This window comes from Pinus tabuliformis, chromosome 7 (assembly GCF_031772625.1).
Source record: "Pinus tabuliformis cultivar Carrire ecotype Pingquan chromosome 7, CPIR1, whole genome shotgun sequence".
Lineage (NCBI taxonomy): Eukaryota > Viridiplantae > Streptophyta > Pinopsida > Pinales > Pinaceae > Pinus > Pinus tabuliformis.
In genome coordinates, this window is record NC_142293.1 from 1,538,045,419 (window position 1) to 1,538,061,554 (window position 16,136).

Below are 16,136 nucleotides of genomic sequence, written 5' to 3' on the forward strand. Positions count from 1 at the left end.
CTTCAGTTGGAGGGAACATCGCGTCTCCAAAATGTCATTCATTTCACTTGCTTTTCTTTCATTTTTCTTGAGTATTTACCATATTATGTAGCTCTATAATCATGCACTAAGACCATCTTCATGATTAAATATGGGTTTAGACATATTATTTTCCAATACATTTATTTTGGTATTTTGAGTGAATTTTTGGTTAAATATGAGAAAAATAACATGTATTCACTTATATATAAAATTTGGATAATTTTTATGATGTGTACATGTTTATTTGAAGATTCCATCATAGTCATATTTGGCCTCTAAGCCTCAAATTTGAATTTCCTCTTCAAACTCTTGAAGATTTGAGGAAGATTTCAGATCATTGATCAAACACATGTCACGGAGAAGAATCATGGGAGTTTTGATATGTGTCTCCTATCAAAGTTATGAGTGATTTGTGAGAGGATATGAAGATATGTTACTTGCTAGATTTTAACACGTGGTTGTGACCACATGAGATACATGTGGATCTATGAGAGAAATTTGGATCTTAGTTTTTGTATAGATATGAGTGCATTCTCCATTCAAAGGTGTGTTAAGTTTGGCAGCTATGCTCATGCTTCAATGTTAAGTTATGGAATGCTGAGGATTGGCTATGCTTATGCTTGATGGTATGAATACTATTGATTTTAATACAATCCTTTTATATGTTTGTGCTTTCATGATGAGATTTGGTGTTTGATCAATAACTTCTTGAACTTTCCACCTCTCATGCACTTCATGATGGCCACTTGATGAGTATGAGTGTATTTTAGTGTTTCATTTCTACAAGATAGATTAGTTTATTTTATGTTCATTTTTTGCAAATTTTATTTCAAGTCTTTTGATTAGATGATTCATTTTCTATGCACTTTCTTTATGTTCTTTTATGCTCATTTCATTTAAGTTTCTTAGTTTCATATTCATAGATAATTTGATAGTTATGATTGGCTCTATTTAGTATGCACACATCAATAATCTCAATAGGCTTTAGGAATTTTAATTTCAAGTCATTTGCTTTCAATAGATTATAATTTCTTTCAAGTTCAATAGATTAAAATTTCTTTCAAGGTCAATTGATTAGAATTGTTTTCAAGTTCAATAAATTATAATTGCTTTCAATTTCAATAGATCATATTCATTTCTGTGTCCAATAGAATAGGATTTACCTTTATATTTGTGATGAGCCTCATCATTGGGTAATTATATGGGCCTTAATTCACCTCCTAGCATAATCAAACCAAGTATTCTCATAACTTATTGCATACTTTTGATTATATTTTGTTTATGAGATGAGTTAGAGTTGGATATTTTTCTTTGTGGTCTAATGTGCATTTAATGCAGGATTAAAGGATAAAAGAAAGGAATTTTGGCAAAGACCAAGGTCAAAACTTGAATGGGACAAGGCAAAGGGATTATAAGAGGTAAATCCTCCTCATTTACTACCCCTCCATTCGAATATTCCTCCATCAGCTCGGAGTGCAAACAACCAAATCACGAGGACTAGAAGGTAGCCGAGCAAGTGAAATACAAAGCACCAATTTATCTCAAGTTTGGGAGCCAGGCCTCCATAATTTTAAGGAAGTCATTGGAGACTTTAGATGTATAGGTAGAGAGGCCTAGGGCCTTAGTAGGATTCATATTTTCATTGTAAAACTCTACTCTATTTTCAAGCTGCAAGACTTGTGACAATTTTTTTGATGTAATCTATTGTTTTGGTAGTAATAATGAGTTTTGTTTTGAGCCAGCACTGAGTTAACTCAAAGGGTTGAAGCTCTTGGGTTAGGGCCCAACCCTAGCAGCCAAGGCTCCTCTTTATTTTACATGTATGTTAGTGTAGATTCATAGCTTAATTGTTAATTTGCTTAGTAGATGCATTTCCATTACAAGTAGTGTAGATTAGATTGGTTGTGTGATAGTTTGCTTCCATTTGTGCCTTCTTTCAAGTAGAAGGTTAGCAAGGAGAAAAAGGATCACCACAAGGTTTTCAGCAGGTGTCTCGGCCTCACTTCCTCCCTCTGGGACCATGACTTGAGGAAGGGACCCTTCAGCAGCCCCAAAAACACATATTTCTAGTTCTTGTATGAGCTTTGGAGTTTGTTGTCTTTAATTCAGTAGTTGGTTAATGTTGCAAGGAAGATTTCATTGTCATATTTTTCCATCTCCATTTTTGCAATAAGATCTCACTCATGCTTTCATTCCCTTCAACAAATTTCTTCATGCATAATATAGGCAATTGATTCATGCTTTTCTAGTTTATGAAAATGTATCTTGTTGCATAGTTTTTGGAAGATACACATGTTTTAAGCAAAGCAGGTACTTCAGGAGGAGACCAAGTCTTCATAACCAACAGCCACCTTCCACTTCATCCACCTTAGCCATCGCTTGTTTCACCATCACCCTCACTAGTTTTTCATCATTTTTCATTGAAATTCTCCTAAATCCATTGAGCGAATCTAGCCATCTCTTATCTTGGATATTGACTCTTGAGTGCTCTTAGACCTTCTAACACTCCATTCCACCCATCACACACATTTCCCAAGCTTCCCAACACCTCACAATTATCTCTCGATTGTATCATGTAGGTTTCTTGTAATTCCTACAGGATCATCCTGTAGGTTTCTTGTAATTCCTACAGGATCATCCTGTAGGTTTCTAGTACATCCTGTAGGTTTTCCTGAAACAGCCTATTTTGAGGCCGAATTGATGGGAAACCTCTAGGAAGTCACAAAAATCCTCCTAGGACCCATCCACACCATCCAACCACTTCATAAACCTTCTATCCATCCTCAAACACCTTCCATCCACCTATCACATCCATAAGAACAATTAGTTTGCATACTTGATTTTGCCTAAAAAACCCAAAAAAAGTGAAAACAGAGTTAGTTTAGCTTCTTTGCTTGCACCTTAGTATTTTTTGATGCTTTTTACTTCTGAAACTTAGATAGTAGAAATTGTTTATTGTTGATTTATCATTTCTGCTTAGCATAACTTCTTAAATGGTTAATTAAGGTATGGTGTGGTTTAGCATTACATGTTGGTTTTTTTACTGCAGTAGAGTAACTCTTTGGAGTAGATTTGTCTTTCTTCCATCAAAGATTCAAGCTTCTTCTGACCCTATAGAAGTCTGGCTTGGAATCCCAATAGTCTCTCGCCAGCTAAACAGTGACAATAGGTAGAACCATCACTTTTACTTGTGCATACAACAATATCACCTCCAAGTTTGTACAAACCCTGGGTTGATAAGTAAAGCTGGTAGCTCAGGAGTTGCAGCATCCTTGCTGCAATACCGGTGCTCATCACTTTTTGGCATTGCTGCCGGGGAGGTGTTTAAGTAGAATGTGATTACTGCTTTCTTTTATTCTATTTCTTGTCTTCAATATTTTTCCATTAGTTTATTTTTGCAAAAGTAATGTAATTGTTTCCTTTATTTCATTTTGCATTATCTGCTTTCCTTTCCATTCTGCAAGTAGGATTTCAATTTAGCAAGTATCTTTTTCATTCCGTCAGTAATTTTCATTCAATCAACAATTTCAATTCTGCAATTACTTTCCAAGTTTTAAAAAGAATACAAAACCAACCCAAAAATATTTCCTTTCATGCCTCATAGGAATAGGGACAATTTAGGGAAATTTTTGCAAAATACCCCCACTGCATCCAACAACCAACCTTCTCTCTTCTTCGGTGGCTGTGAACTGGGAGAACCCTTAGGTGACCAACCAGACATATTTGAAGAACCTACAGGGGAAGAAGAAGAAGAGGAACCCATTCCTACTGAACCAATGGCTGAAAACCGAAATGACAGAGGGAATAGAGAGGGAGTTGAGTGTGCCTTCCCCATCAGGGAAGCCAATGGGGACACTAAAATGAAAAATATAAGCCCCTCTGCCCTACCTCATTTCCATGGCCTGACCACAGAGGACCCTGACACTTTCCTATTTGATTTTGTTGTTATATGCCAAACCTATGACTATACAGATGATGAGAAAAAGTTAAAACTATTTCCATCTACCCTCAAGGATGCAACATTGTGCTGGTTCATGGGCTTACTTGGAGATAGCATCACAACTTGGGCTCAGATGTAGCAGGCTTTTAACAACAAATATCGAGAGTATTGTCGGTCAAAGGATACTAAAGAAGAAATATTCAGGATGACCATAGGCCATGATGAATCCTTAGAAGACTACGAAGAAAGATTCTAGCTTAGTTACAAAAGGGCCAGGTGCACACTTGACCCTGAGTCACTAAAGCTAGTCCTGCTTAGGGGAGTAAGAGAAGATCTTTTGGATACCTTACATTTGTTAGCAGGAGGAGATATCTACCAATTACCCTATGAGGATATCAAGGTTGTCTTTAGAAACCATTCTAGGGCGGCCAGGAAAAAGGGTAGGGGTAGTCAACCTATTGCTTGTACATCATCTTCCAACTCATCCATCAAGGGTTAAATTGGAAACATGCTGGAAGATTTCAAAAGTGAGATGTTGTAAACCCTTGCCTTGCAAATGGACAACATGAACATTAAAAGGAAGCAAAGAGAGTCTTGGCCATATTTTGTCCTAGATGCACTAGGAGGCATCCTAGGAATGAATGTCCATTGAACTGTATTGAAATTTGCTCGGTCTATTTAGAAAACCACTCCATAGACAAGTGCCCTTCTTTACCCAGACTCAAAGTTGTATATCAAGGAGCTAAAGGGGTCACTGAGCAGCTTTGCTACATTAACCAAAGGAGATCTCCTGGTCCTAGACCATACTAGTAGGGTATGCAAGGGTCATCCCATGCATATTACAACCCCAACCAAACCACAACTATACCTTCTTGAGGACCCCCTGCTCATCCTTCCTGGTCTACACCCCCTCCTTGGTCCTATGCATCTCAATATCACTCCTAGCCATCTAGCCAGTCATTTCAACCTTATGCTTTGCCACAACCTCAGTGGAATACACTGCTCCAGGGGTGGAGGCCCCAATACAACAATGCTCCATCTCTATTGCCTCCACCACCTGCCCAACCACAGCGCCTACACTCTACTCTACCCAAGCAACCCCAGATGCCTGCCCAACCAAATTCAAACCCAAACAATAGGCAGGCTCAGCAAGTATACAGTGGAGAGACATCATATCCAACTTATTTTGTGGAAATCCAGGAGATTAACCTGAGATATGGGGGAGTTCTCCCGGATAACCAACCTCCCCCTCCACCTAGGGAGGTTGAGGAAGAAAGAGAGGAAAGCAACCTTAAAGTAAATCCACCCTTTCCTGAGAGATTAGCCCAACCACTCCAGCCTACCCCAGAAGAGACTAAACTTTTGGGAGAATTGAAAAATCTATGTGTAAAGATCCCCCTTCTCCAAGCAATAAAATATGTTCCCATTTACAATAAGTTGATTAAGGAGAAATTCTTCAAGCATCTAGGGAGGTGAAAAAGGGATGCCCCTACCATTAATGTCATTGGGCAGTTGTCCGACTTAATGCTGGAGAAGGTAGTATGTCCAAAATATTTGGACCCTGGAAGCCCTGTAGTAGATGTACACATCAATGGCACCATTTTCCCACACACTCTGATTGATCTTGGGGCTGCCATTAGTGTGATGACTAAGGACACCATGCTCAAGCTCAACCTCCAAGGGTCATTGAGGAAGACCACAACAGTTCTGCAACTTGCAGATCGTTCCACAATAACCCCTGAGGGAATTGTGGAGGACGTAATGGTCTCCATTGACTCCTGGGAGTACCCTGCAGATTTCCTAGTTCTCCAACCTAAGGCTAAACTTACTGGTTATCCTCTCATCCTTGGGAGGCCATGGTTGGCCACAACCGATGCTTACATTAGCTGCAGAGTTGGGAATATGAAAATCAAGAATGAGCATATGTCCAAGCAGTTAGTCCTATACCCCCTGCTTAACCTTCTCTAGAGCATGATTTACCTTTATGGTTGGAGGAGGAGGAAGAAGATGAAGTTTATTCCACCCAACTTTATGCTTTGGAAGCAACCAGGGGAGGAGGACAACAAGATGAGGATGACTTGATTAAACACCTACTCCAAAGTCCAACTCCTGGTTCATTACCTTTAGAAGAAGCAGTAAAGAAAACCCAGAACAATCATCCAATTGAGTTATACATGGTTGATTCCAACCCACTTCGTGTCAAAACCATAGAATTCGGCCCATAGAGAACCTTGAAAATCAATCCATCTCTTTCTGCTCTTGAAGAGGCTAAGCTATGCAACATTTTAAAGGAAAATCTAGAAGCCTTCGCTTGGAGTTACAAGGAAATGAAGGGAGTACACCCCTTAGTGTGTACTCACCACATATACATCAAAGAAGGTTGCAAGCTGGTCTGACAACCACAAAGGAGGATGAATCCAACTCTTAAAGATATAGTCAAAGAAGAATTGCAAAAACTGCTAGATGCAGGATTCATTTACCCTATCTTCGACAGTGAGTGGGTCTCTCCTTTGGTGTTAGTTCCCAAGAAAAATGGTAAGTGGAGGATTTGTGTCGATTACAGGGAGTTGAACAAAGCCACAAAGAAGGATCATTTTCCTCTACCCTTCATTGACCAAGTGCTAGATGGCCTGGCAAGGAAAAGGTTTTTCTCTTTCCTAGATGGATTCAGTGGGTACAACCAAATCCAGATCTGCCCAGAAGACCAGGATAAGACCACATTCACCTGTCCTTGGGGTACTTTTTCCTATAGGGTCCTTCCTTTTGGCCTATGCAATGCTCCTGCCACTTTCCAAAGAGCAGTCTTGAGTATTTTCGTCGAATTAGTCCATGATGCGGTGGAGATTTATATGGATGATTTTACACCTTATGGCTGTGATTTTCAAGAAGCCCTGTCTAACCTAGGAAACGTACTGCACAAGTGCATTGAAATGAATCTCTCTCTCAGTCCTGAAAAATGTGAATTATTAATGAATGCAGGGACCGTGCTAGGTCATTCAATATCTTAGCAAGGACTGCAAGTGGACCCAAACAATATAGCCATTATCCAAAGGGTCCCACCTCCTCAAAAGCAGAGAGATGTCAGAAGTTTTCTAGGGTTAGATAGATACTACTGAAGGTTCATAAAGGACTTCAGCAAGTTGGCCTCTCCTTTATTTGGTTTGTTGGCCAAAGATTCTAAGTTTAGATGGTCAAAAAATTGTCAAGAGGCCTTAGACATTTTAAAGGGTAAGTTAACCACTGCACCAATTCTCTGAGGCCCAAACTGGGCCCTCCCCTTTCATATTCATGCTGATGCCTCACACAAAGCCATAGGAGTAGCCCTAGGTTAGATAGATGAAAAACTGCATTATGCTATCTATTTTATCAGTAAGAACTTGGCAAAGGCTGTACTAAATTATACAGTGACCGAAAAGGAACTCCTGGCTGTTGTGCATTCATTAAACAAATTCAGGCATTAAATTACAGGCTATCAAACATTTGTGCATACTGACCATGCTGCAATCAAATATCTAATGAACAAACCAGATGGGAATGCTTGAATTATAAGATGGTTACTTTTATTACAACAGTTTGATTTGACCATTGTTGATAAGCTTGGTAAGGAAAATGTTGTTGCAGACTTTTTATCTAGGGAAAATTTTCCTGCAGGTAAAGAAAGAATGGTGGATGACCAGTTACTAGACGAGAACTTATTTGCTATTTCAGTTCTCTCTCCATGGTTTGATGATATAGCAAACTATTTGGTATCAGCACAGTTCCCACCAAACTTGTCCTCCAAATAAAATAGCAAGATAGTCAGGAAAAGTGCCCCTTTCACTTGGATTTGGGGCAATCTTTTCAAACTTGGCCCAGATCAAATCTTGAGAAGGTGTGTCAGGGAAGAAGAAGCCTTTGACATCCTTCTGACCTGTCATGATGGGCCTTTTGGAGGTCACTTTGCAACAAAGAGGACAACATTCAGAGTGTTACAAGCAGGCTATTATTGGCCCACTCTTCATCAGGATGTGAAAAAGTACACTAGTCATTGTGATCGGTGCCAGAGGATGGGAAGGCCTACTCTAAGAGATGAAATTTCTCTACAGCCTCAAGTTACTTTCGAGCCATTTGACAAGTGGGGCATGGACTTCATTGGGCCTATTGACCCTCCTTCAAAGAAAAAACAGTACATTATTGTGTGCACTGATTATTTGACTAAGTGGGTTGAAACCAAGACAATTAAGGTAGCAATAGAAGAGAATGTCACTGAGTTCCTAAGGGAGAATTTATTCTACAAATTTGGGTACCCTAGAGAGCTGGTCATAGACCAAGACAACCAGTTTACCTCCAACATGATCGAAGACTTGCTCAACCATCACAAGATCAAGCATAGGACCTCCACTCCCTATCATCCACAAGCTAATGGGCAAGTGGAGGTGACCAACAGAGCACTGGAGGGCATCTTAACCAAGGTGGTGAGCAGCAGCAGGAAGGATTGGGTAGAAAGGCTAGTTGAGGCCACCTGGGCCTATAATACCACATGGAAGACCACCACTGGATTCACACCCTATGAGTTGGTCTATGGGAAAAAGGCCTTGTTTTCCATTGAATTTGAATATAACACATTAAGGATGGCAGCCCAACTAGATTTGGATCTCAACAGTGCATAGAAAGAGAGATTGTTCCAATTGAATGGTTTGGATGAATTCAGAATGCAGGCCCTCCTACATACAAAGGTAGTTCAACTTCAGAGGAAGATCTGGCATGATAAAAATATCAAGGAGAAGCAATTTCAGGAAGGCGATTGGGCATTGTTATATGATTCTAGGTATAAAGACTTCAAGGGCAAGTTAAGGACAAGATGGCTCAAACCTTATGTTGTGGAAAGATGCCATGATAATGGTTCAATGCAAATCAAAACCATAGATGAAGAAGCCATTCCTTTGCTTGTTAATTGACACTGTTGAAAATCTACAAGAGACCTTTATCAAAACAAGAGTTCGTTGATGATATCAATAAAACAGTGATGACAGTGGAGCAAGTTCCAGCTCCTCCCTCATCAAATCACCGAAGAAAAAGAAAAAGAACAAGGACTCAGGGAAAACCTCCATGAGGTGTTGGAATCCCATCGGTGGGTTGAAAACCTCTTGAGGCGGCCCAGTGATCCCTGGGTGAAAACCTTTCTTGAGGCACCCAGGGCAAACAACTAGGGTGAAAACCTCTCTGAGACAGCCTAGTTGTTTTTCAAAAAAACAAAAAAAATCATGAAATTTCCATTTGCAGGTGGGCGAGAAGGACAGTCAAGGAGCAAAAGAGGATCCCAAGGAGATCCCTACCTCTCACATATTCATTTTCTTCACTCCTTACCATGCATCCCTCCATCATTTTTGTCATTTTTCCACTCCATTGCTTCGATTTATGCAAAGACTGTGTTTTCTACAGGATCCCCTATATTCCTACAGGATCCCCTGAAAACCTACAGGATGATCTTGTAGCAATTAGAGTGACCCAGAAATCCTACAGGAAGAAATCCAAAGGAATATGATGGACTTGTTAGGTCCCTAAAATTCACCCCATCCATGATCTAGCACCTTACCTCATCCACCATCATCATCCCTGCACTCACCATTCAAAAAAAAAAAGATCAGTTTCAACGGTTTCTTCTAGTCTTCAAAAAAAAAAGGAAAAAAAAGAGGAAACGGAGAGGAGTAAAGAGCATCACCTGAGTATCCTTTTCTCTCCACACTCCCACTCCTTCTTTCCATCAATGTCACCACCCTCACAGCCCCAGCAAGCAAAATGATTAAATAATTTTGAGGGAGAAGCAGCTACAGGACATCCAGTAGTAGCCTATCCCATAGAATGCCAATCACACTAGCAACAAGTCTTCACCAGGATGATCCAGGAGCTCCAAATAAGCAACATTAGATCTTCAACCACAGATACTTGCAAAAACAGAGAAACCATTAGCAAACAACAAGAGGAGGAAGAAGAATGGCATGCAAATATACACAACAACACCTCTGGTCTTCGACAACTGCAGCATAGCATTGAAACCATAGGTAAGTATCCTGCTCGCTCTCTCATATGCATCATGTAGTAAAAAATTGTAAGGGTTACGAGATAGTTGGTTTATAAGTGAAAAGGTGGCCAGTTAACTTGGCCACCTTCGTTCAGTCAGCACATGCACAACCAGGTGTCCTCTCACATGTGGTTGCAGTCAACTCAAAGACAGAGAAGGAGTAGGACAAAAAGTGGTTAAACTACGGATCTACGAGGTGGGAGCTGATTACGAGGAGTGGGAAATGATGAGGTGGTAGTGGGGACCAATGGTCCAAAAATGGCAACGTACCTTTGCTGCCAGCACACCACCTCACCCCGAATCACCATAAGAGGAAATAAAACATCGTTCCCATGCATTCATGCATTTCACCTCCTCGAAAATCCCTCACTCAAGTCGCTCTCATAACCCAAGCCACCCACCGGAAGTAAAGATCCATCGTTCACTGCACAGGAATTCCTACAGGATATAGTCTACATGATACACAGAGACTGTCTACAGGATTGGCAGAGAAGAGTTCAGAAGGGATATCATGGGAATTGGCCACTGCAACCAGTCTAAAGAGGTAGGCTCTAAAATTACATTCCCCTTTTCAAGTAAATGAACCAAGGATACTCTAAATTTGAGTGAATTTAGTAACTGTGTGAAGGGAATTAAATACACAGTCAACTCTGTTTTGCTCCTACATTTGAAAAATTGTTTCAACCCTCTCATTTTCTCCTCAAGCTTCACCAGCAAGATGACAGGATGGTTCAATAGAAGAGAGCCCACAAACACTGTGAGAATCCAATGACACCCCCAGGTGCTTGAAATCTTCACAAGACATAACTGGATGGGGTTTTTCAAAAAATTCATAGGGTATGATGATGAGGTGGCTCAAGAATTTTCTCTCTCCCTCACTCCATACAACAGAATCCATGTCACTATTGTAATAAAGGGGCCTCACTATAGATCTCACCCCTGAGCTCATCAACAGGGTCACAACACTTCCCCTAGGAACCCCATGGAGAAAAGAAGACAAAGGAGACAACCAGGTTGCAAAAAGAAAATTCTTTTTAGAAGGTGAAGAATCCACTGAGGACAAAAATAGAGTAAGGAGGGAAAGTCTGCCATATCCATGGAGTGAGGTAGGCTACCAACTAATCAAATACATCTCATGTGAGGGCAGATATAGTTTTGTCTATGCTATCATTTCAAGATCCTTGAAGAATTAAGATTTGGAGTAGAAACACCCCCTCACCAAAGGCTCAACATACCATATTTCTTGCTTCAATCACTCATAGACTCAAGCATCAAAGTGAAGGAGGGAATTCCCAAAAATTAGCTCATCATGGGTTGATTACGATCCTAATTGAAGATGCCCTCCAAAACCTCAGAACCCCTATAACATGGTTAGTTTTTAGAGACATGCCAACAGAGGATGACTTCAAAGCTCTCACTTATGATGTTAGTCCTATTGTCAGTGAAGAGGAAGTAAAGCAAGAGGAGGAAGATACAGAATGAGATGAGGATGAAATGGATGAAGAAAGAGATGACACAGAGGAACATGATGAAGATGAAGAAGAAGAGAGAGAAGAGAAGGAGGATGATGAAGGGACATAGGAGGAAATTAAGGAGGAAACTGATAGAGATGATGAAGATCTACAAGAAGAAGAAGACAGGAAAGACAGAGAGGAAGAAGGAAATAAAAGAGAGGGGAAAGAACACAAGGAGTAGTCACCTAGGGTGTCTCCAGAGGACATTGAGAGAGAGGCAGCAACTACCCTCACTTCTCTCAGCACCCCAATCAAGCAAAAAGGAAAAAGGCAGAGGCAAACCCCACTATATTTCAGGACAAGAAAGAGCACAAGAATAAGACAGGGGAAGCCACAAACATCAACCAAAATTCCTATTGAGATTGAAGATTCCCCTACACAAAAAGACAAAATTTCTTCCCCAAAGTCCCCTATCACCTATGTAAGGAGGCCTACTACTAGATCAACTTCCTCAAAGGGTAAGGAAATCCTACAGGATCCATAACAAAATCTACAGGAAGCAAAAATAGTCCTACAGGATACTCTGTTGAATCTACAGGAGGCACATAAATTGGAAAGAAAGGTAGTAGAGAAACAAGAAGCTAAAGAGGATGACCCAGAGACAAAGGAACCCATCCCCCAACCTAACCTAGACTCCTATTACTGGCTTATTGAAGGAGGCAAGGTCATACCTGAAATTTTTTCCATCCCACTATTCTTCGAGCTTGAGAAGGAGAGGGCCAGAAATCACCGATGGATGCAGATCGCCAAATCAAAGAGGGTGGAAGAAATTGGGCACATGGAGGAGAAACTCAAAGAAATGGGTAGAGAGCTAAGTTTCTTATGGGACAAAGAAGCTATAATGAGAAATCAACTTGAGACAGAAAATGCATGGCTGAGGGGACAACTGCAAGAAAGAGAGAACCAACTAGCATGTATGGCCAGCGTCTCCTTGGAGGTAATCTAGTGTAGGATGCCAGCTAAATCCTATGGTCTCTACCTCAAAGAACAATGGCTGCAGTTTTAGATTAAGACACTAGCACAGAGGGGAACCATGCCATTTTAGGACTGCAGGCATTTTATTGATCTTTGTGATCAAAGTACACTAGAGGATAGGGCCAAAATCACTGAGTTTTATTTGCGCAATATGGCCCTCACAGACATGAATGTTTGGGACCCTAATTCCAAGCTAGGAGATCTACAATTAATGGCTTTGGCATCATGGATGAACCATGAGGAGTTAAGAGCTGCAGAGATGAAAAGTATATTGGCCAGAGAGCAAACTGAACCTCTTTTGATTAGAGCTGAACAATCAAATCCCATGGCCCTCATCAGTACCCATAATTTGATTACAAATGATCCTCAACTGGCACCTAGATATCTTGTTGCCCAAGAGCAAGCAATTTCACATTTTGAGGACATGTTTAGGCTGCTAGGAGATGATAGTATACATGCTTGCCTAAGGAGATGGAACACATTGCCATACAACTTAAAGATAAGAGAATATCACTCCCCTCAAAGGTTGAGAGAGGCACTCAACATGACACCTATGTATAAGCAATCTATGCAAGGTCAATTGGATAGGCCTAAAACTCAGTCCACCACTACTCTTAGGGATGCTAGAAGGGAGAAAAGAAGAAGAAGAAAAGAGGCAGTGGGAAGAGGTAGAAAAGAAAGCAGGCTTCTATGAACAAGAAGAGGAGACCACAGCAGAGGCATGGGATGTCAGAGAGGCTACCAGAGCCATGAAGGATATGGATATTGACTAAGTTGCTCAGAGGATGAGCAACACTTTCAGTAGGGGGGTGATTATTAGCCTCATCATTGGGTAATAATATGGGATTTAATTCACCTCCTAGCTTAGTCAAACCAACTATTCTCATAACTTATTGCATACTTTTGATTATATTTTGTTTCTAAGATGAGTTAGAGTTAGATATTTTGCTTTGTGGTCTAATGCACATTTAATGCAGGATTAAAGGATAAAAGCAAGGAATTTTGGCAAAGGCCACGGTCAAAAATCAAATGGGACAAGGGAGAGTGATTATATGAGGTAAATCCTCCTCATTTACTACCCCTGCATTCAAAGATTCCTCCATCAGATCGGAGTGAAAACAACTAAATCATGAGGACTAGAAGACAGTCGAGCAAGTGAAAGACAAAGCACCAATTTATCTTGAGTTTGGGAGCCGAGCCTCCCTAATTTTAAGGAAGTCATTGGAGACTTCAGATGTCTAAGTAGAGAGGCCTAGGGCCTCAGTAAGATTTGGATTTTCACTGTAAAACTCTACTCTATTTTCAAGCTGCAAGACTTGTGACAGTTCTTTTGATCTAATCTGTTGTTTTGGTAATAAGAATGAGTTTTGTTTTGAGCCAACAATGAGTTAAGTCATACGGCTGAAGCTCTTGGGTTAGGGCCCAACCCTAGCATCCAAGGATCCTCTTTATTGTACATATATGCTAGTGTAGATTTATAGCTTAATTGTTAATTTTCTTAATCGATGCATTTCCAGTACAAGTAGTGTAGATTAGATTGGTTGTGTGATAGTTTGCTTCCATTTGTGCCTTCATTCAAGTATCAGGTTAGCAAGGAGAAAAAGGATCACCACAAGGTTGTCAGCAGGTGTCTCAGCCTCACTTCCTCCCTCTGGGACAATGACTTGAGGAAGGGACCCTTCAACAGCCCCAAAAACACAGATTTCTAGTTCTTGTATGAGCTTTGGAGTTTGTTGTATTTAATTCAGTAGTTGGTTAATGCTGCAAGGCAGATGTCGTTGTCATCTTTTTCCATCTCCATTTCTATAATAAGATCTCACTCATGCTTTCATTCCCTTTAGCAACTTTCTTCATGCATAATATAGGCAATTGATTCATGCTTTCCTAGTTTATGAAAATGTATCTTGTTGCATAGATTTTGGAAGACGCACATGTTTTAAGAAAATAAGGTACTTCAGGAGGATACCAAGACTTCATAACCATCAGCCACCTTCCACTTCATCCACCTTATCCATCCCTTGTTTCACCATCACCCTCACTAGTTTTTCATCATTTTTCATTGAAATTCTCCTAAATCCATTGAGCAAATCTAGCCATCTCTTATCTTGGATATTGACTCCTGAGTGCTCCTAGACCTTCTAACACTCCATTCCACCCATCACACACCTTTCCCAAGCTTCCCAACACCTCCAACACCTCACAATTAGCTCTCGGTTGTATCTTGTAGGTTTCCTGTAATTCCTATAGGATCATCCTGTAGGTTTCTAGTAAATCCTGTAGGTTTTCCTGAAACGGCCTGTTTTGAGGTCGAATTGATGGGAAACCTCTAGGAATTCACAAAAAGCCTCATAGGACCCCTCCACACCATCCAACCACTTCATAAACCTTCTAGCCATCCTCAAACACCTTCCATCCACCTGTCACATCCATAAGAACAATTAGTTTACATACTTGATTTTGCCTAAAAAAACCAAAAAAAGTGAAAACAGAGTTAGTTTAGCTTCTTTAATTTCACCTTAGTATTGTTTGATGCTTTTTACTTCTTCAAATTAGATAGTAGAATTTGTTTATTGTTAATTTAGAATTTCTTCTTAGCATAGCTTCTTAAATGGTTAATTAGGGTATGGTGTGGTTTAGCAATACATGTTGGTTTTTTTACTGTAGTAAAGTAACTCTTTGGAGTAGATTTTCCTTTCTTCCATCAAAGAATCAATCTTCTTCTGACTCTATAGAATTCTAGCTTGGAATCCCAGTGGTCTCTCGCTAGTTGAACAGTGACAACAGGTAAAACCATCACTTTTACTTGTGCATACAACATTGTCACCTCCAAGTTTGTACGAACACCGGGTTGATAAGTAAATATGGTAGCCCAAGAGTTGCAGCATCCTTGCTGCAATACTGACGCTCAGCAGTTTGATAGAAAATAATTTCAAAAAGATTTCATAGTATAGAATTAGAATAACTTCTTTCTTTCAAGTTCTAAATTTTATGCTTTGATACATATAGTCTTTGAGAAAGAACTTGTGTGTGTTCTCATTTAGATCTTTTCGTTAATCGATTTTATTTGAGCCTTGTATCCATTTCCATAGGTTAATTTCCTTTTTGATTGAGAGTTAACTTTCTAGAATATATTGTGCAAGTGTACTTCACAAGTATACAAACCTGGATTGATATTTAATGCAAGTAATTTAACTCACAATTAAATTACCCAACAACATATACAGTGTCAATTTACATCATCAACATAAGAAATGAACTAGATATGTATGAAACTTCTTTTATTATGAATGATCTTGCCAGACACTAATCTACTATTACGTTGATTTATAGACACCAACTTGAAGGAGACATCAATCCCCTCAGATGATTTAATGGAAACAACCAGAAGAAGAAAACAATTATTTGAGATGATTTGTTGGCACCAACCAAAAGGTGACACCAGTTCCCTAAAATGACACAATTATGTGTTTTGAATTGCATAATCTTACACAAGGTACTAACTCTAACATCTTTCACACTGCACTTTTGTTTTTGTTCTTCATAACCCTATTTTCAGAATTCAGATAACATTCTTACAAACTACAACCAACATCACACTTACATATTTATAATGTTTATCCACATT